This window comes from Mus musculus, chromosome 1, assembly GCF_000001635.26.
Source record: "Mus musculus strain C57BL/6J chromosome 1, GRCm38.p6 C57BL/6J".
Classification (NCBI taxonomy): Eukaryota; Metazoa; Chordata; class Mammalia; order Rodentia; family Muridae; genus Mus; species Mus musculus.
Window position 1 is genome coordinate 13408436 of NC_000067.6, and position 17332 is coordinate 13425767.

Below are 17332 nucleotides of genomic sequence, written 5' to 3' on the forward strand. Positions count from 1 at the left end.
TTATTATATTATTTGAGTACACTGTAGCTGTACAGATGGTTGTGAGCCTTCATGTGGTTGTTAGGATTTGAATTTTTTATGACCGCACCAAAAGAGGGCATCAATCTCATTATGGGTGATTGTGAGCCACCACATGGTTGCTGGGATTTGAACTTAAGACCTTCAGAAGAACAGTCAGTGCTCTTACCTGCTGAGCCATCTTGCCAGCCCTTGAATGCTGCTCTTAAAGGTGATACACCAGCACTCTCAGCCTTAGCCCTGTTCTTACATTTCGTCATGATGGCAGTAAGAAGAGTTCAGCTCTGAACTCTAAGGCAAAGCAAGCTAAATTCCATACAGAGGACAGCACTTGCTTTTCCTAAGCGTCCCCATTATTTCTAACTTACCTTATTGGCAAAATGAGCTCAAAATGAGCTCAAATGGCAAAGCACTCTCACCCTCCTCTCAGCCCCCAAGGAAAATAGCACAAACTCCCAAGCACTCGGTAGTCACTTTTACCTCAATGATTCCCATTATCTGTTCAGTAGCACTACATTCCTCGCAGTTCTATTAGTTAACAATTAGCAATGTCACCAAAGGCACGTGGTTAATTTGTGCACTTGGGAAAGTTTTGATCACTGTGCATGGCAAAGATGGTGATCACAGCACTCCCCTGAGCCCCTCATACCTGTGTTTAATTCCTCACTTCCGGTTCTCTCTTCCAACCCTCTTCCAGGACTGTAACCATTACTCCACTGGCTGCCAGGATTCATTAGTTCAGCATTATTCTTATAATTTATAACTAAGCTAAAATGAACCCTTTCTCTCAATTAAACTCTTGTTTGTTTTTTTTTTTTTTTTTTTTTTTTTTGGTTTTTCGAGACATGCTTTCTCTGTGTAGCCCTGGCTGTCCTGGAACTCACTCTGTAGACCAGGCTGGCCTCAAACTCAGAGATCTGCCCGCCTCTGCCTCCCAAGTGCTGGGATTAAAGGTGTGTGCCACTACGCCTGGCCTTGTTTGATTTCTTAACTGGAAGGCAAAGTAATAGGAGGAAGAAGATATACCAGTCATTGGGAAGGACTTGTAATTGAGTCATGATTTGAAGATTATTTTTCATATTCCACAGGCTAATGTTAATTGGCTCATGGATCCAAGAGTCCAGGAAATGAAGTTAAAAAAAAAAGAGGTGTGCTGATTTTAATAACTTCTGGCATTTCCTCTCCTCACCTCTCTGCTTCCTCTAATTAATAGGTGGATGTGAAAAACCAGACCCAAGCTAGAGATCACCACTGATAAATGTTTCAAAAAGCTGTGTGCTTATTTTCAAAGTCAGCATTAATTTAAATTACATTTTTCCAAAGACATTAAAATATTATCTAAACTGGATCTTCTGAGAACACAAGTTTATTCTGGCCTATGATTAGAATGTGTAAAAATTGTGTATTCATATAAACAGGTAGCTAAAAATGTCAAAAGCCTATGGCTGTGCAATTTTGATGGTTTATGATATGAAGTAAATTTTTATTTTTTGTATCTTGTTTGCTATTAAATAAGTGTTTTATAATGAATGCATAATAAAGAATTTATTTCCATTCCTTTCCAATAAGCAGTGTTCTGTTGAACTTGAAGGAATGTTCTGGAACTTTCTAAGTGTTTCTTTAAGATGTGATACTTAACACAAAGTCAATACTTCATTTTGTAAACAGCATGTTTTTCTTTCTCTTGACATCACCCAAGGAAAATGTTCTATCTTGGAACTCAGAACGGACATGGACTCATCCCCGCCAGAGTCAGCATATGTCACCCTGGTGGTACTTACTGATTGCCACAAAGGTGTTTTCCTTTGCTTTTTGAAGCTCTTGTACAAGAGAGAAAGAAACAGAAATACAGTATTAATGAAAGATGTTTACTCTGAAATGTTCTCAAGGGGCAAATGCCCGTTACAGACTCTCTGGAAGCAAGTTAGTCTTATAATGAAGTATGAGTGCTTCAAGTTACATGCATATCAATGCTTGAAGATGCTTAGATAATTTTAATACCTAGTATTTATTTTATATGTGCTTAATTAAAACATGTAAAGTGCTCTATTAACTCTAGTTTCTACTTATATAGTTAGATGTTGCAGCACTTGATATAATTTCACAGTTTTCTAAATGCCTTTTATGTCTAGACCTCTATGATTTAAAAGATCCTGAGTTGGTTGAAGGATATGGCTTATTAGGCACAGTTCTTGCCTAGCTTGGTCTTCAGCACCACGTGAACTGAGTGTGGTGCACATCTCTCATGTCAGTCTTCCTACGGTGGGCAGGAAGATCAGAAGTTCAAGGCCATTCTTTACTACATAGCAACTTTCGGGTCAGCCTGAGCTACATGAGACCTTGCCTCAGAAAATAAAAATATTTAAGAGATAGAGAAGTAGTCTCTAATTCATTCATGTATCTGAAACACACCTTTTGAGAAATTTGAATATAACACCAGATTGAAGGTTCAGGTATAACCAGAATAGTAAATGATAGGAGACTGTCCTTAGTGGGAGCACAGAAGACCAAAGAGGAAAAAACCATGCTAGGGGTTAATGAAAGTGCGCAGATGACACCATCAAGAAAAAGAACAGGCACATATCACTGTTAGGAAGGAAAATGGAACAGCCACATGGAAATCAGTGCCAAGCTTCTGAAAATAGAATTAGGACTACCACAGGACTCAACCCCACCATCTTTCTCCAAGATTCTAAACACATCATAGAAATACCTGTCCATCTGGGGTTTTTCTTATAATATTCATAACAGCCAAGACATGGAACCAGCCTTGAAGTGTACCCACAGATCAATGTGGCCATTTACACAGCAGAGCTTTACTGATCTGGAAAAAAGAACGAAACAATGTTACAGACAGAATTGGAAGTTGTTACACTAAGTAAAATAAGACAGACTCAGAAAGACACACACCAAGTGTTTTCTCTGGGGTGGAGTGACATGTCTTTCCTTGCTGTAACAAAATACCTGGAAAAAGCAAATGAACAGAGAGGTAGAGGGGCTTGTTTTAGCTCATAGCTTAAGAAGGGTAGAATTTATCATGGCAGAAAGAGGCAACACAGTGGCTGTGATGTAGCTACTCACACTGTGCCCCCAGCCCAGAGACAGAGAAATAAAGTCTGGGGTTTCCTTCACTGTTTCCTTTTTACTTAGTTGGGAATCCCAGCCTAAGGGATGGTACTGCCCATGTTCAGAGTGGGCCTTTCGCACTTAAACTTTTCTGAAAACACTCTTAAGCCCTAATGCTCAAGGTGTGTTTGCTAGGTGATTTTAAATCTTACTGAGTGCAAAATCAAGGTGACTCATCATACTAGAATATAGACTTGGTTTGTAAATACATGTGCATACACACACACACACACACGTGTGTGTGGGATGTGAAAGCAGAAAGTGTTCTATGGGATGAGAGGAACAGGTGTAAAGACAGGACTGGGAAACTAGACAGGGTAATACATATGATATGAGAGCAGGAGGGACTCTTTCAGGAGGAAGGTGGCCAGCAAGAGGATGGTGTTGGGGGCAGATAGTGGAGGGGCAAAGAACAAAATAAAGAGATAGCATGAGTAGAGACATCACACTGAAACCCATCACCTTATTTGTTGTATAAAACAATTACAGTTTAAAAAGCTCTCAATCCTCCTGCCTCGGCCTCCCAAGTGCTGGGGTCAGAGGCATGCACCACTACCAGCCAGTTTTTGCTTTATGGAGATGGTAATCTCTGATTTTGTTCACTAATGGAGATTAATACTGGTGTTATATTGAATATTTGCTGATGTTAATAATGGAATTCTGTCCTATTTATTTTCAAATTCATTAGTGATTTTCCTGACAGCTGATTCTGAAGTGGGTCCTTTTCATTTAGAATTGTACTGTTCCTGCAGGCGTCTGGGTGTGCTCTGCCAATGTCATAGTGCCATGGAATAGCTTTTCCATGACTACTTTGTTCATGATGTTTTATTATTGAGACAGGGTCTCTCTGTGGAGTCCAGACTGGCCTCCATCTTACAGTGATCCTTCTGTGTCCGATTCCTGGGTACTGGGTTATTATATGTGTGAGTTATCACACTTGACTGGAATTTCAAAAGACAGGACCTTCATTCCAAGGCTGTAGTAGGCCAGGTAAAGTTTTCCTCTACCTTAGAAATGGGGATTCTTGGGATTAATCCACAGAGTTTTTTCAAATTTACACTCAATTCAATTTATAAATAATATATAACATGAAATAATATCAATAATAAAATTACATTTTAATGGCAATTCTATATATGTATATTTGAAATATACATATACATATAGGGGTGTGTGTATGTTTTGTGTCTCCCTATAAGTTTAGATTTAGTGAACATACTTCAAACTAAGGATAACTATATTTCAGTATACTTTTTTTCCCCTCTAAACTTCAAAATCTACTCTTTGATTTATGTAGCATTGTTTTTTTTTCGAGACAGGGTTTCTCTGTATAGCCCTGGCTGTCCTGGAACTCACTCTGTAGACCAGGCTGGCCTCGAACTCAAAAATCTACCCGCCTCTGCCTCCCAAGTGCTGGGATTAAAGGTGTGCGCCACCACACCCGGCCACAAATTTTTAACCCAAATGGTTGATTCACATGTATTTCTTTGGAAGATGTATGTGTTGCTTGGAAATTCTGTTGTTTATATATTATTGCAGGCTATAATTACATTAGTAAACTGAGAAAGCACATCACAAACTGGCTTTAGCAATAGCTGTATTTTTACATATCTGTCTTTGGGAAAAGCTTGTCAGACTATCTATATTTTGCTTTCTAATCTCTTAATTTTTTTCCATAAGTCACTCAGTAAATTGAATTTATAGTTTTTCTTTCCTTTCATCAAACTACATGAATAAAAAGTCCTGTGGCCTTATACTTCTATTTCCAGGAGAAGAAACATGAGGATTGCTAGAATATTGGGCACTGGAGATGGTATAGAATATGTTTGTTGAACATCTTGATGTCTTTCCTTTTAAGCAGAAGACACTTGAGAGAGAGAGGGAGAAAGGGAGAGATGGAAAGATGGAGGGGGAGGGCAGGGGTCCACCTTAGGTGGAATCCATACTTAGGGCAAAGAGCACAGCTCAGAGCCATGTATCAAAGGTGGCTTTGGTGGGACATGTATGTCACCTTAAAGACTCCAATTCAGACACTTTATTAACCTTTCAAAAATGTGTTACTAGCCTCAACATTTTAGAGACTAAAGAGTGGCCATGAGACAGTATCCCCATTGAGGTCAGATCATAGAGAGTTTCAAAGTAGGTACAATTTTATAGGCAGAAGAGAGGAAACTCACTTCTAGCAGCACTTTGGTTAGAGACTAGAATATAGACTCAAGAAGGTAAAGAATCACAGGTGTCAAGCCTTGCTCCATGACTGATTACCGAAGATTTCTAGGTTTCTAGGCTGGGCAACAAGGTGAATGAAGCTACCTAGTTTGTAAGGGGACACTACTTCTCAAAGAGATACACTCTGTGTGTGTGTGTGTGTGTGTGTGTGTGTGTGGTGTGAGACAGGGTTTCTTTGTGTAGCACTGGACCAGGTTGGCCTTGAACTCAGAAATCTGCCTGCCTCTGCCTCCCAAGTGCTGAGATCAAAGGCGTGCGCCACCACACCCGGTCTCTGAGTACATTTTAAAGATGTATTTTGCTTTACTAATTCCCTTTTTTAAATATTTAAATACAGTTAATCTGCTGATCTGCTTACACACTGTGACATTAACAACAGTGTCGGGTAAGATTTTCACCCCTTGGTTTTTTGACACAGTGACTCAAAGGGCCTCACACTCATGCTGTCTCTCCATCCTCCCAGCTTGTCTCTCCATCCTCCCAGCTTTCTCACAAGCTCCCAAATGTTTCTTTAGAGCTTACATCAAATGCCAGGAGCTTCTCTGGCTATTCTTTGGCCTCCATTTTCTACTAGTATAAAATGGTTTTCATTATGACAGTTCCTTATGCAAATTCAGTATGCTTTGGTTGTTTTAACTCATGACCCTCTTCCTGCACCCTTCCCCAACCCTGGTGTTTCCCACCCTCTTCCAAAAGTGTCTCCTTCTATTCTCATATCTTTTTTTAAAAAATCTGGTTTCTGCAATGAAAGAAAAGATAAAATGATTTTTCTGGGACCAGCTTGTTTCTGTGAACGTGACAATCTCCAGCTCCACATACTTTCCTCTTCCTCTTCATTGTTGTGTATGATCCACATCATCGTTACCTCATCATGGATGAGCACCTTGGCTCTTTCTATGTCTTGGCTTTTGTGAATAGTGCTGCCAATGTGTGCCAATCCTTGAACACAGGCATCTGCATCTATCACTTGATCATGGCATTGCTCAATGTCTCCAGTGGGTCATAAGCTCCTGGAAAATCCCAAGAAGTATTTTTTCCACCCTTAAGTTACCTGCATCTAACAATGAGTTTAATACTGACTGCATACTTAATAACTAATTGTAGAATGAAGAGAAGAATTAATATGATCCAAGGAAAGCAGAGGTTCACATGTACAAACGCACATACAGACACATACACACATGAGCATAAACACAGATGAGCACATTTATACACACATAAACACATATGCACCCATGAGCACAAACACATGACATAGTACATAATATACATACACATCAAACTTATATATGTGCAAATATACATATGTAGCATACACATACAAACATACATACATACATATGTAGACACATAAACCTACACATAAACACATGTGCACACATGTTCATGCACATACGTGTTTAGAAATGTGACAGATCTGGTTTGATTGAAGAATTAATTTCCCAATTTCTTTTAGCTTTATAACTTTTTATCATTTATTTTTGAAACAGGGGCTCTTCAGACTTGCTGTGCAGCTAAGAATAACTTTGAACCTCTGACCCTCCTGCTTTACCTCACAAGTACTAAGATTATAAGCCTGCCCCACCATAACTGTTTTAAATGGTACTGGCAATTGGATCCACAGTTTGGTATGTGTTAAGTAAGTACTCTATCAATTGAGCCACATCTCCAACCCTAAAATTCCTTAAATTTATCCACAGAGACCACGATGATATAAAGATTGTACAGACCTATTTCTCTGCTGTAATTCAATGTACTCAATTTTCCCACATAAAAACAATACATCAGTGGATAGACTTTGCTACTGAACATATCCCTTCTGAAACACTTGAAGTCTGTTAGCTTGGGTTTTTTTTCCCTTGCTAGAAAATAGCAAAATGAATATTTATCAAATGTTAGGAGGGAAAGTGAATTAGGATTGACTTGACAGCCTCACCATTATAGACATGAGCCCATGGGTTTACATTGTCTGTGTTATATAGTTTGTAATTGGTGTGACTCTCTTCCTACTGCAGTGACATTCAAAGGACAGGCCAGGATCAGACATTCACAGGAAAAAATGTGAGTCATTAAACCACCCAGATCACCAGAAATATCATTTTATAACTGCAGACAAAACACCTGAGAGGTGAGATGCATTTCCACTTTTTATTGAATTGTTTCTAATTTGTATATACCTTTAATAGCTTAATATCACCATGGTAACAACATTCTGTATGTATGATTTGTTTTTGCTGCATGCAAATGGTCTGAAATCAATGTAGGATTTAAAATCATTGCTATGCCAGTGTCCTCTAACTGTTTAGAGGATTCCATTCTTTTGGTTTCCATTTAGCATTCCCCCCTGCCTATGTTTTAATTCAAAAGTTTGTGTTGAGCACATTGTAATTTCAAACTCGTATTTGTTCTAGGATTTTCTTTTTTAAATCAATTACATTTTCCTAAAGTATTCATTTTATTCTGTTTTTCTTACTTTATTTTATTTAATCATGAAATTATCTTCTTTTATTTGGCTTTATATGAGAATAGTCCAATATATCATATGGACATCACCAAAGCTAGACTTAGGCACAGCATTTACTTAATTGAATCTTTCTGGCTTGCCTTGTGCTATACTCAAGCCACCATCGTGTGATGCTATTTAGTTGATTTATTGGGTTTGGCTTACGTGTTTTATAAATTGTGACTGTTGGGAGAATTTTCAAGAGATTGACTTGGCTTGACTAGGGAGTTTGCACTGAGGACTCACTGCCATTCAAGTTCCATTTATTTAAGGAGATATCCATTTTAACAAGGGCCTTGATTTAGGAATAAATAACACTGGCTCTCTTCCAACCTTAGCTTTTCTATCCCAATGATAGGATTTGGTTGGGGTCTGAAGTGTGTGTGAGATGAGGCATCAATCAGGGTGAGGAGCTAGAGTCCCGTCACTCAGTGAAGCAAAGTCTGAATGGGACCATTATGTGGGGATTGGGTCTAGACTGTTCTCTATGTTGCCCTCTTTCCATTCAGAAATTTGGGTTTCTGCCTAAGTTCCTCACTTACAGCCAATGTTCTTTCTCTAAAGCCACCTTTATATAAAGCAGGTAGAGTCACAGTTACCTCATTAATAAAGTCTAGTGGCAAGGACTGTGTATAGGTCCTTCAGTTTCCTCTGATGAAAAGGACTAATTCAACATGAAATACTGATGTTTCTTTTTTAGATTTATTTTAAATTATGCACATGTATGTGCATGTGGGAGTGGGTGGGGTGCCCGAGAAGGCCAGAGCATTGATCCTTTGCAGCTGGAGTTCCAGGCAGTCATGAGCAGCCTGCTGCATGTGCTGGGGACAGAACCTCTCATTCTCTATAAAAGCAGGACTCTTGACTGCTGAGCATCTGTCTCTTCAGTCCCTGATGTTTCTTATATTCTCTTCTGTGGTTGTTTTAACCAGAATTCCTAATTTTGTATATCTTTTGCACTACTTATCAAGAACCTAGACTGTGATATAGCACCCAGTACTATAGGCATAGGGAAAGAGGCAAACCACACATTGGTGAAAGGCTACTGCAAGCCCAGAGCTTCATGATGGCAGGACTTGATGTGACACCTGAACACTAGTGAAACAAGAGCATTCTAGGCTGGCTGGGATAGCGCAGTCCACTACAATGGCACTTAGGGCATCATCTCAATTATGAGCCTGAAAAAAATTGTCCTCTTCCATTAGGACCTCCCTGGATCTAGGTATGGCCATTGCCATACCCAGAAATCCCTGAAGACAACATAGGAGTATAAAGACAATTTAAAAATCTACACACATTCCTGGAATTTTCTGCCTTAATTCACGAATAACTGTCCTTCTATTAGTTTGTCCATACAGGAAACTAGCCAAGAGGCCACGGTGAAAGTCTCTTTAGAAGCTCACATTTAGGTCTTGAGTGTGTGTCTCTGTCCTCTGATAAGCTTCCTCTCGATTCTTTACTTTGTCTTGTCTGTGAATTCTTTTGGTGGAGACAGGAACCTAGACCTCAGTGTGGTCTTGCTGTCATCCCCAGTCCATCACTGCTATGAACAACCACTGTGCTAAATGCTTGCGAGTCCCAACTACGTTCAACAGTCCTGCCAGGAAGGAGCTCACAGATGCACCATGGAATAGGGGCATTCAGGAGCGGTGCTTAGCTATTACTACCATAGCAGTGTGGAGGATTGGGGTGGGGGTCGGGGGGAGGAAACATCCCTGGAGAGGCAGCAGGCTGAGTCTTCTTAGAGATCTGTATCTAATCAGACTCTAAGACAGGGAAGACGTTTCTAGAGGAGAAAGAGAACAATGGAGATGTGGTACCCCACACACACAGTCATTCAGCAGCCACTGCCCAAGCCTGTTCTGGGTGCTAGAAGTAGAAGATCCTAGAAAACATGACATTGCCCCAAGAAGTCTACTGTCTAGTGGGGAAGGAAGACCCACTAAACAGATCATATAAATTCTATACTGTTGTTTGGTTTCTGACCCCAGGGGCAAAGGACTGAGGTTCATATTTTACATATCAAAGTAGACCTGGCCTCCAGCTTCTCCCAGCATCCCTCAGTCCCAACTTGACATACTCTGTCCCCAAACCCTGAATTTTCCAGCCCAGGGGCTGAGCTGCCCTTCCCCCAGAGCCTCTTTCCTATATAATATAGACATTTTGTCTCCCTCCCTCCCTCCCTCCCTTCCCCCACTCTCCTCCTCCCTCCCCCTCCTTCTCCCTTTTCCCTCTCTCTTCTCCTTTTCTCTCTGCCCACACTTGCCCTTTCTCTCTTTTTCTCCTTTCCTCCCCTATGGTGACTCCCCTGACCTCAGTCCTTGGTGCCAGTGAACGTACCTAAGAGCATCTTCCCCATAAACCTGCCTTTAATATAATCTAATTTAATTTGGATTGGCTCATTTTTACCATCAAAGAGAAAACCTGTCACCTGTAAGGAAAAAAAAAAGTCACAGGGTAGCATAAGGCTCAGAGGAAGGGCTCTGAATACTACCAGCACTCTTAAGCATAATATCAGGTCTCTGCCGCAAACAGACTCCTACTGGCTGCTCCAAGATGGCACCTTCTGAAGCGAGACTGGGTTACCTGTTTATGGGGCCACTGTCATTTGGTTTCCAGGCCCTTTTGTGTCGGGAAGCCTGCTGTCTACCTATCTGGGTTGTCTTTGAGGCCTGGTATGCCTTGTGTTCAGCATCCTACAATGAAGATACTGCCAGGAGAGCCTCTGCTTATCTACTCGGTAGCACAGCTCCTTGCCGCCTGGGAAATGGTACCACATCTCATCTGGGACCTTATGAGCCATGCTGGTGCTCGGCCTCTGTCTGACCCAATGCCATACATGGCATGTGGCTCTGCACAGGACCTGCTAGTGCTTCCAAGCCCCTTCCATACTGACACACACTAGTCTTTGGCACGCATTCACAGAAAGTGAATTCTATTCACTTGGAAGTCTATTTCCAGAGTGGAAGAGAACATTAGCCTTCTTCAGCCTCTTAGGCCTACTTTGGACGAATACACACACAAATCCCTCCAGCAATACATCTGAAACTCCATTTTGACCTTGGTTCTAACCTCAGTGGAAATGAAAATGGCTGTGCCTCTTGTGTGTATCAACTTTTCAAATAGCATTTTTGAAGCGCTTCTTCCTGAGCTAATAATTAAGTTGAAAAAACCTTCAGTTAGACAAGACAAAAATTTCTTGACTTAGAAGAATTCTTTGATTTAAGTAGCGCATGCCTAATTGTGGGGTAGAGGGTCAAACTCTTCCTCTGAGCAACATTTACATTATTTATGATCTTATGATCATGTTCTGGCTAATTTGCTTACAGAAGGGACTTCAAGATGAGGGGTGCAGTCCCAACAAAGCAAGGCTTTCCCCTCTGTCCTGAAGTTTTCACAAACCACTGGGCCCAGTCAGTTCTTCTGGGGAGTGATTCAGACTTGACCTGCAGTAGGGGCATCCCTCTCTAGACTTTTTCAGAGGTATGGCCTTGCCTGGAGCACAGTTCCCAATGCCAATGTGCCCAATGTTATTATGAAGATATGTATATATCCTCATAATGTGTGTGTATGCTTTCTTTTTCTTTCTTTTAAAGATTTATTTATTATTATATGTAAGTACATTGTAGCTGTCTTCAGACACCCCAGAAGAGGGCGTCAGATCTCATTACGGATGGTTGTGAGCCATCATGTGGTTGCTGGGATTTGAACTTGCAATCTGCGCTCTTAACCGCTGAGCCATCTCTCCAGCCCTGCTTTCTTTTTCTTATTCATGTTTATGTGTGGGTGAGTTTTTGTGGTGGAGGCAAGATTCCTGGAGCTGGAGTTACAGGAGGGTCTGAGCTTCCCAGTGTGGGAACCGAACTCCAGTTCTCTGGAAGAGCAATGCACTCTTAACAATTGAGTGATCTCTGTAGCTCACCCACCATCTTTTTTGTGGTGCAACATTCAAACCTAAGTCCCTGTACGTGGTTAACAAACGCTCTACAACTGAGGAATGTACTTTACCCCAACAATTCTTTTTGCTAACAGAAAAATGGTAAATATGAAATGCTCAGGCTTTTTTCAAAAACATTGTGAACTATAACAGCCACAGTGTTATTTTATTTGGCCTGTAACTTACAGTTGTCATCTTTAGGCAAAGGTGGTTTCCGCATGATTGTGTGTGTGTGTGTTTTCTGTAACTTAATGGACACAACACTTTGCCTCTGGCAAGATCTCTTTATAACACTCTGAATCCATCCTGTGTATGTCCACAACAGTGCCTTCTGCTCCCGTGGAAGTTCCTGAGGCCTGGAGGGCTCACCCTGTGCTTTCCATTTGGGGTTTGGTATGCTATTATTTCAAGGTTCTGTTCAAGTCTGAGCAGCTCCAGGGAATCCCCTCTTCATCAGCTGGGCTCACAGAGTCTGTTGTTTCCCTCAGTCTGTGTCTTTCACCTAACTCTGCCCCTAGTCCACCCTGCCCAATCCTCTTTATGCACAGGCCTGTCTGTGAAATCACACTAATATTTCTTTATGGATGCTGTGGGAGGAATGAGGAGTTGGTTTTTAAAAATTAATTAACTTATTTACTTTAACATCCCAATAGCAGCTTCCCCTCCCTCCTCTCCTCCCCGTTGCCCCCCCCCCCCCCAATTCCCTCCTTCCAATTCCCTGGTCTGTCTTTTCTCCTAAGAAGACATCATCTACCTTGGAATATCAATTGCAGTAGGACTAGGCACATCTGTTGTGGCAGCTCAGTTAGGGGAAAGGATCCAAGGCAGGCAATGTAGTCTGAGACAGGCAGGTCCTGCTCCTGCTGCTAGGACCCCACATATATTACATATGTGCAGAGGACCTGGCTCTGTCCCATACATGCTCTCTGGTTGACAGTTCAGTCTCTGTGAGCCCCTATGGACCCAGGTTATTGCTTCTGTAGGTTTTTCTGTGGTGTCTTTGACCTTTCTGGCTACTTCACTCCTTCCTCCCTGTCTTTCACAGGATTCCCCAGCTCTGCCTAGTGTTTGGCTGTGGGGCTCCATTTCTATCAGTTGAGAGGTTTCACCTCTCACTGTGTCAGGGATGGGCACTCTCATGGCATGAGTCTCAAGTTGGGCCAGTCATTGATGAGCCTTTCCATTTCTGCTCCATCTTTATTCCTGCACATCTTGTAGACAGGACACTTGTGGGTCACAGGTTTTGTGGCTGGGTTGGTGTCCCGATCCCTCCACTGGAAGTCTTGCCTGGTTATAGGAGATGGTCAGTTCTGCCGGCTACATAGCCCTGAGTTCTAGGAGTCTTAGCTAGGGTCACCCTCATAGATTCCTGGGAGTTTCCATTGACCTAGGTTTTTAGCTTGTCCCAGAGATGCTGCCCACCTCCACTGGAGTTAAACCAGTTTTAAGGATCTCCAAGCTCTTTATTTTCCACCGAAGAATTTTTCTTCATGGACAAGGTTAGACTGTAGGAGCTTAAATTACAACATTACATGGTTTACTCTAAAGCACATTTTTAAGACAGGGAGATGGCTTGGCAGGTAAAGGTGTGTTGCCAAAATTCCTTCCCAGAGGTGATGATGATGATGATGATGATGATGATGATGATGTGTGTGTGTGTGTGTGTGTGTGTGTGTGTGTGTGTGTGAACGTGTAAACAAACCTAAGGTCACAAGATCAACTGATACATGACTTTCTCAAAATTCACTTGGGGAAACTAATAATTTTATTGGGCTTCCTTATAGAGCAAGGGGCTATTTTTAGGAATGTAGATGTACCTTTCCCAAAAGTTGCAAGTCAGTCTACTAATCTGGGATGCTAGCTTTTCCATAGCCACATAGATGGAAAGGCCCTATGTGTATACTCTAACTAATTCCTGAGACCCTATGCAATTAGGGCAGAATTGTACGAAAAGGAAGTAAGGGATGGCTGGTATTCAGGTAAGGGACCCTGTATCTTCCTGCTCTTCCTTCTATAAGGGAGTTTCAACAATCTGGGTTGATCTTTTCCAAGTGGGAATAGCTGAGTTCCTCAAAATGGAGGCTGCTTACCTTAAAGGACGCTCATGTACAATAAGCCTCCTGGGGCCAAGCCTGATACCTGAGATTGGTCCCTGAAGCCACCCTGGAAGGAGGAGAGAGCTGATCATTGCAAGTTGTCTTCCAACCTCCACACATGTGTTTTGAAGTGCACATGTACACACATACTTTTAAAATTTTAATAAAAATTATTAATTAATTAATATACTTTAAAATATAAATATAATTTTTAAGAAATTAAACAATATTTCATTGTGTTCTGCTCATACTCAAAAGGCTTCCTTTGCTTATCGTTCCAACTGCAAGGGCCAAATTCAGGCTCGAGATCTGAGTCAGAGCCCCTGATCCAACGCCATGATCTATGTTCCTGCCTACCACTGACAATCATGTTCCAGTTTGTAGAATCTCTTACAGATTTTTTATTCACTTATTGGCAGGTCTCAGGTAGCTGAGGCTAGCTTCAAAATCAGTATATAGCAGAGCATGGCCCTCCACTTTTGACCCTTCTGCCTCCACCTCCCAACTGCTGGAATTAGAGACATGTACCACCACACCAAGTTTTATTTATTAGGGGTGTATATGAGAGAGAGGTGGGGGGAAAGCAAAGGGGACTAGTCTTGCTACATAGCCCAAGTTGGCCTGAATCTTGGCAGTCTCCTAACATCCTAAGTGCTGCAATGATAAGCATGTACTGCCATTCACAGATGTTCTTCGGAAATTTAAAATGAAGACTGTTTGTTTGCCCCATCTCGCCCCCCAACCCCCATAGTCTCACATTGTTCTGGCTGATCTACCAAGCGGCCCTGACTAGCCTTGGATTTATAGCAAGCCTCCTTCCGTAGTCTTACTGCTGAGGTTATAGACAATAGTCGCCACACTGGCTTTTATTTTCCTTCGGTTTTCCAAGACAGGGTTTCTATGTTTAGTCCTGTCTGTCTTGAAATTTGCTTTGTAGACTAGGCTAGCCTCAAAAATCTGTCTAGTTCTGCCTCCTGAGTGCGGGAATCAAAGATGTGGAACTACTGGTTTTGAAAAAAAAATGTTTTTGTTTATGTGTATGTGCTTGCATGTGTGACACGTGTCTGGGTGTCCTTTCAAGCCAGATAAAGGTGTCAGACCCCTTCAAGCCAGAGTTACAGACAATTATGGATACTAGGAACCAAACTGGGGTCCTCTGGAAGAACACCAAGTACTCCTAACTGCCGAACCACCTCTCCTGCTCCATCTGATGGTTTTGCCTCTGCCTCTGCCGACTGTCAAAGATTTATCTTCCTCTTGTAGTCTTTGTTTCGATCCTGTCGCTTCAGGCCCAGCTCAGGTCCCTGGGCATCTGTCTCACTTGTGCAACATACTGTTGCTACTTAGGGCTGTGACTCGTGCAGTGGCTACCAAAGTGTGACTCCTTTAGCAGCAGACTCACTAGGAAGGAGTCCCTGAGGACAGGGCCAGTGCGGACATCTGATAGTTATGCCTGGCACATGAGAGAAACCTAAACCATGCTTCACATTATTCATTGAGTGGGCTTCTCTAAGCAGGTTCAGGGACGGTTACATTCCACTCTGAGCTGCCTTCAACTGAGAGGAGGCGAAACTGCTACGCAGAACATCTTGCTTATAGTCAGAGACTCCATGCTGCCAAGTAGCTAATTCTATCCCCTTTTTACTGTGGGCCATTTTTAGTATGGTTTTCATAATATTTAGGTACCCAATGTATTTGCTGCTGACTCCCAAGTGTTGGACAATCGCCCTGATTTACTATATTATGATACAGTCTTTGCTTTGCTTTCTCTGGCACTGTGTCTACTGTACACTGCGTGTGTGCGCTGCACACTGTGTGCCACACATGCCTGGAGACCAGAACAAGATGCTGAGCCTGCTGAGGTTCTCTGCAAGAGCAGAGCAAACTATTTATTTATTTATTTATTTATTTATTTATTTATTTATTTATTTATTTAATGTATATGAGTACACTGTTGCTGTCTTCAGACACACCAGAAGAGGGCATCAGATCCCATTACAGATGGTTGTGAGCCACCATGTGGTTGCTGGGATTTGAACTCAGGACCTCTGGAAGAGCAGTCAGTGTTCTTAACCACTGAGCCATCTCTCCAGCCCCAGAGCAAGCTCTTAAACACCACACCGTCTTACAGATCCCAATATTTTATCTCCTGTCTAAGACAATGATCACACTAATTACATTGCTGCATCAGGCACTTCTCTGTTGCTGTGTTAGCTCACCATGACCAAGGCAACTTACAGAGAGAAGAGTTCATGTTGGCTTACTGTTCCAGAAAAGGAGTCCATAATTTCAGGGAGAGGGATGAGCTGGTTGCTAAAGCAGGAAGTTGAGAGACACACAGGAAGTCTAGGGTGCCAACCAGAAGCAAAGCTAGGCTATAAACTCTCCAAGGCCATCCTCCAGTGACATACTTCCTCCAGAAAGGCTTCACTTCCTGAATATTTCTTAGCTTCCTAAACAGTACCACCAACTTAGGACCAAATGTTATTCAAATATCTGAATCCTGTGAAGGACATTTCTCACTCAAACCACCACAGTGTACACACACACAACACACTCAAACTACCACAGTGTATACACACACAACACACTCAAACCACCACAGTGTACACACACACAACACACTCAAACCACCACAGTGCACACACACACAACACACTCAAACCACCACAGTGCACACACACACAACACACTCAAACCACCACAGTGTATACACACACAACATATGAAAATTATTCTGGGCATTTGTCTCAGGAAAATGAAAATTGATGCTTACATAAAACCTATATACAAATCTTTACAATAATTTTACTTCTGACGACCGAAATTTGGAAGACAACTCACAATTCCTTCAAAAGATGAGTGATTAAACAAATAATCCATCCATGCATCGAATATTATTCAACAATGAAAAGGAGTAAATTACACACACACACACACACACACACACACACATATATATATATACAACAACTTTGATGAATCTCAATGAATTGGTAGCAAATGAAAAGTCAGTCTTGAGATGTATGGTCCCACTCACTACAACATCCTTGAAATGACCGCATTCAGAGATGGAAACGTATTAGTGGTCTAAGATGGTGGCCAGGCTTTGAGAGAGTAAGTAGCAAGATTGGTCTTCACGTGGACTTGGGATGTATCTTGACTGATGATGCTGACATGAACACATACACGTTATGAGCTTGCACACATACAAGCATGTAAGACTTAATGGATGCATAGAAGCCTGCTAGATTTTTTTACCAATGCACATTTCCTGGTGATAAGATTTGTGCTATAACTACAGGATGTTGCTTTCAAGGAGCCTGGACAAAGGGCATACATACTCTTTCTATATTATGTCTTATAACTATTTGGGAATTCCCAGTGATCCCAAAGGAGGAGTCTGGCAAGTGCTCGCAAGCT

At 41.7% G+C, this 17332-nt stretch overlaps 1 long non-coding RNA gene across 1 annotated transcript in view; it reads right to left on the reverse strand.

The window, feature by feature from the left end:
* Gm39595 overlaps positions 1-13973 on the reverse strand; it is a 29855-nt gene extending 15882 nt beyond the window's left edge. Inside the window, exons 1-2 of the long non-coding RNA XR_865189.2 lie at positions 13904-13973; positions 2732-2842 (exon numbers count right to left, since the gene is read on the reverse strand). This is a non-coding gene — a long non-coding RNA (predicted gene, 39595). The remainder of the gene's footprint in view (positions 1-2731; positions 2843-13903) is intronic.
* Between the last annotated feature and the right edge of the window lie 3359 nt (positions 13974-17332).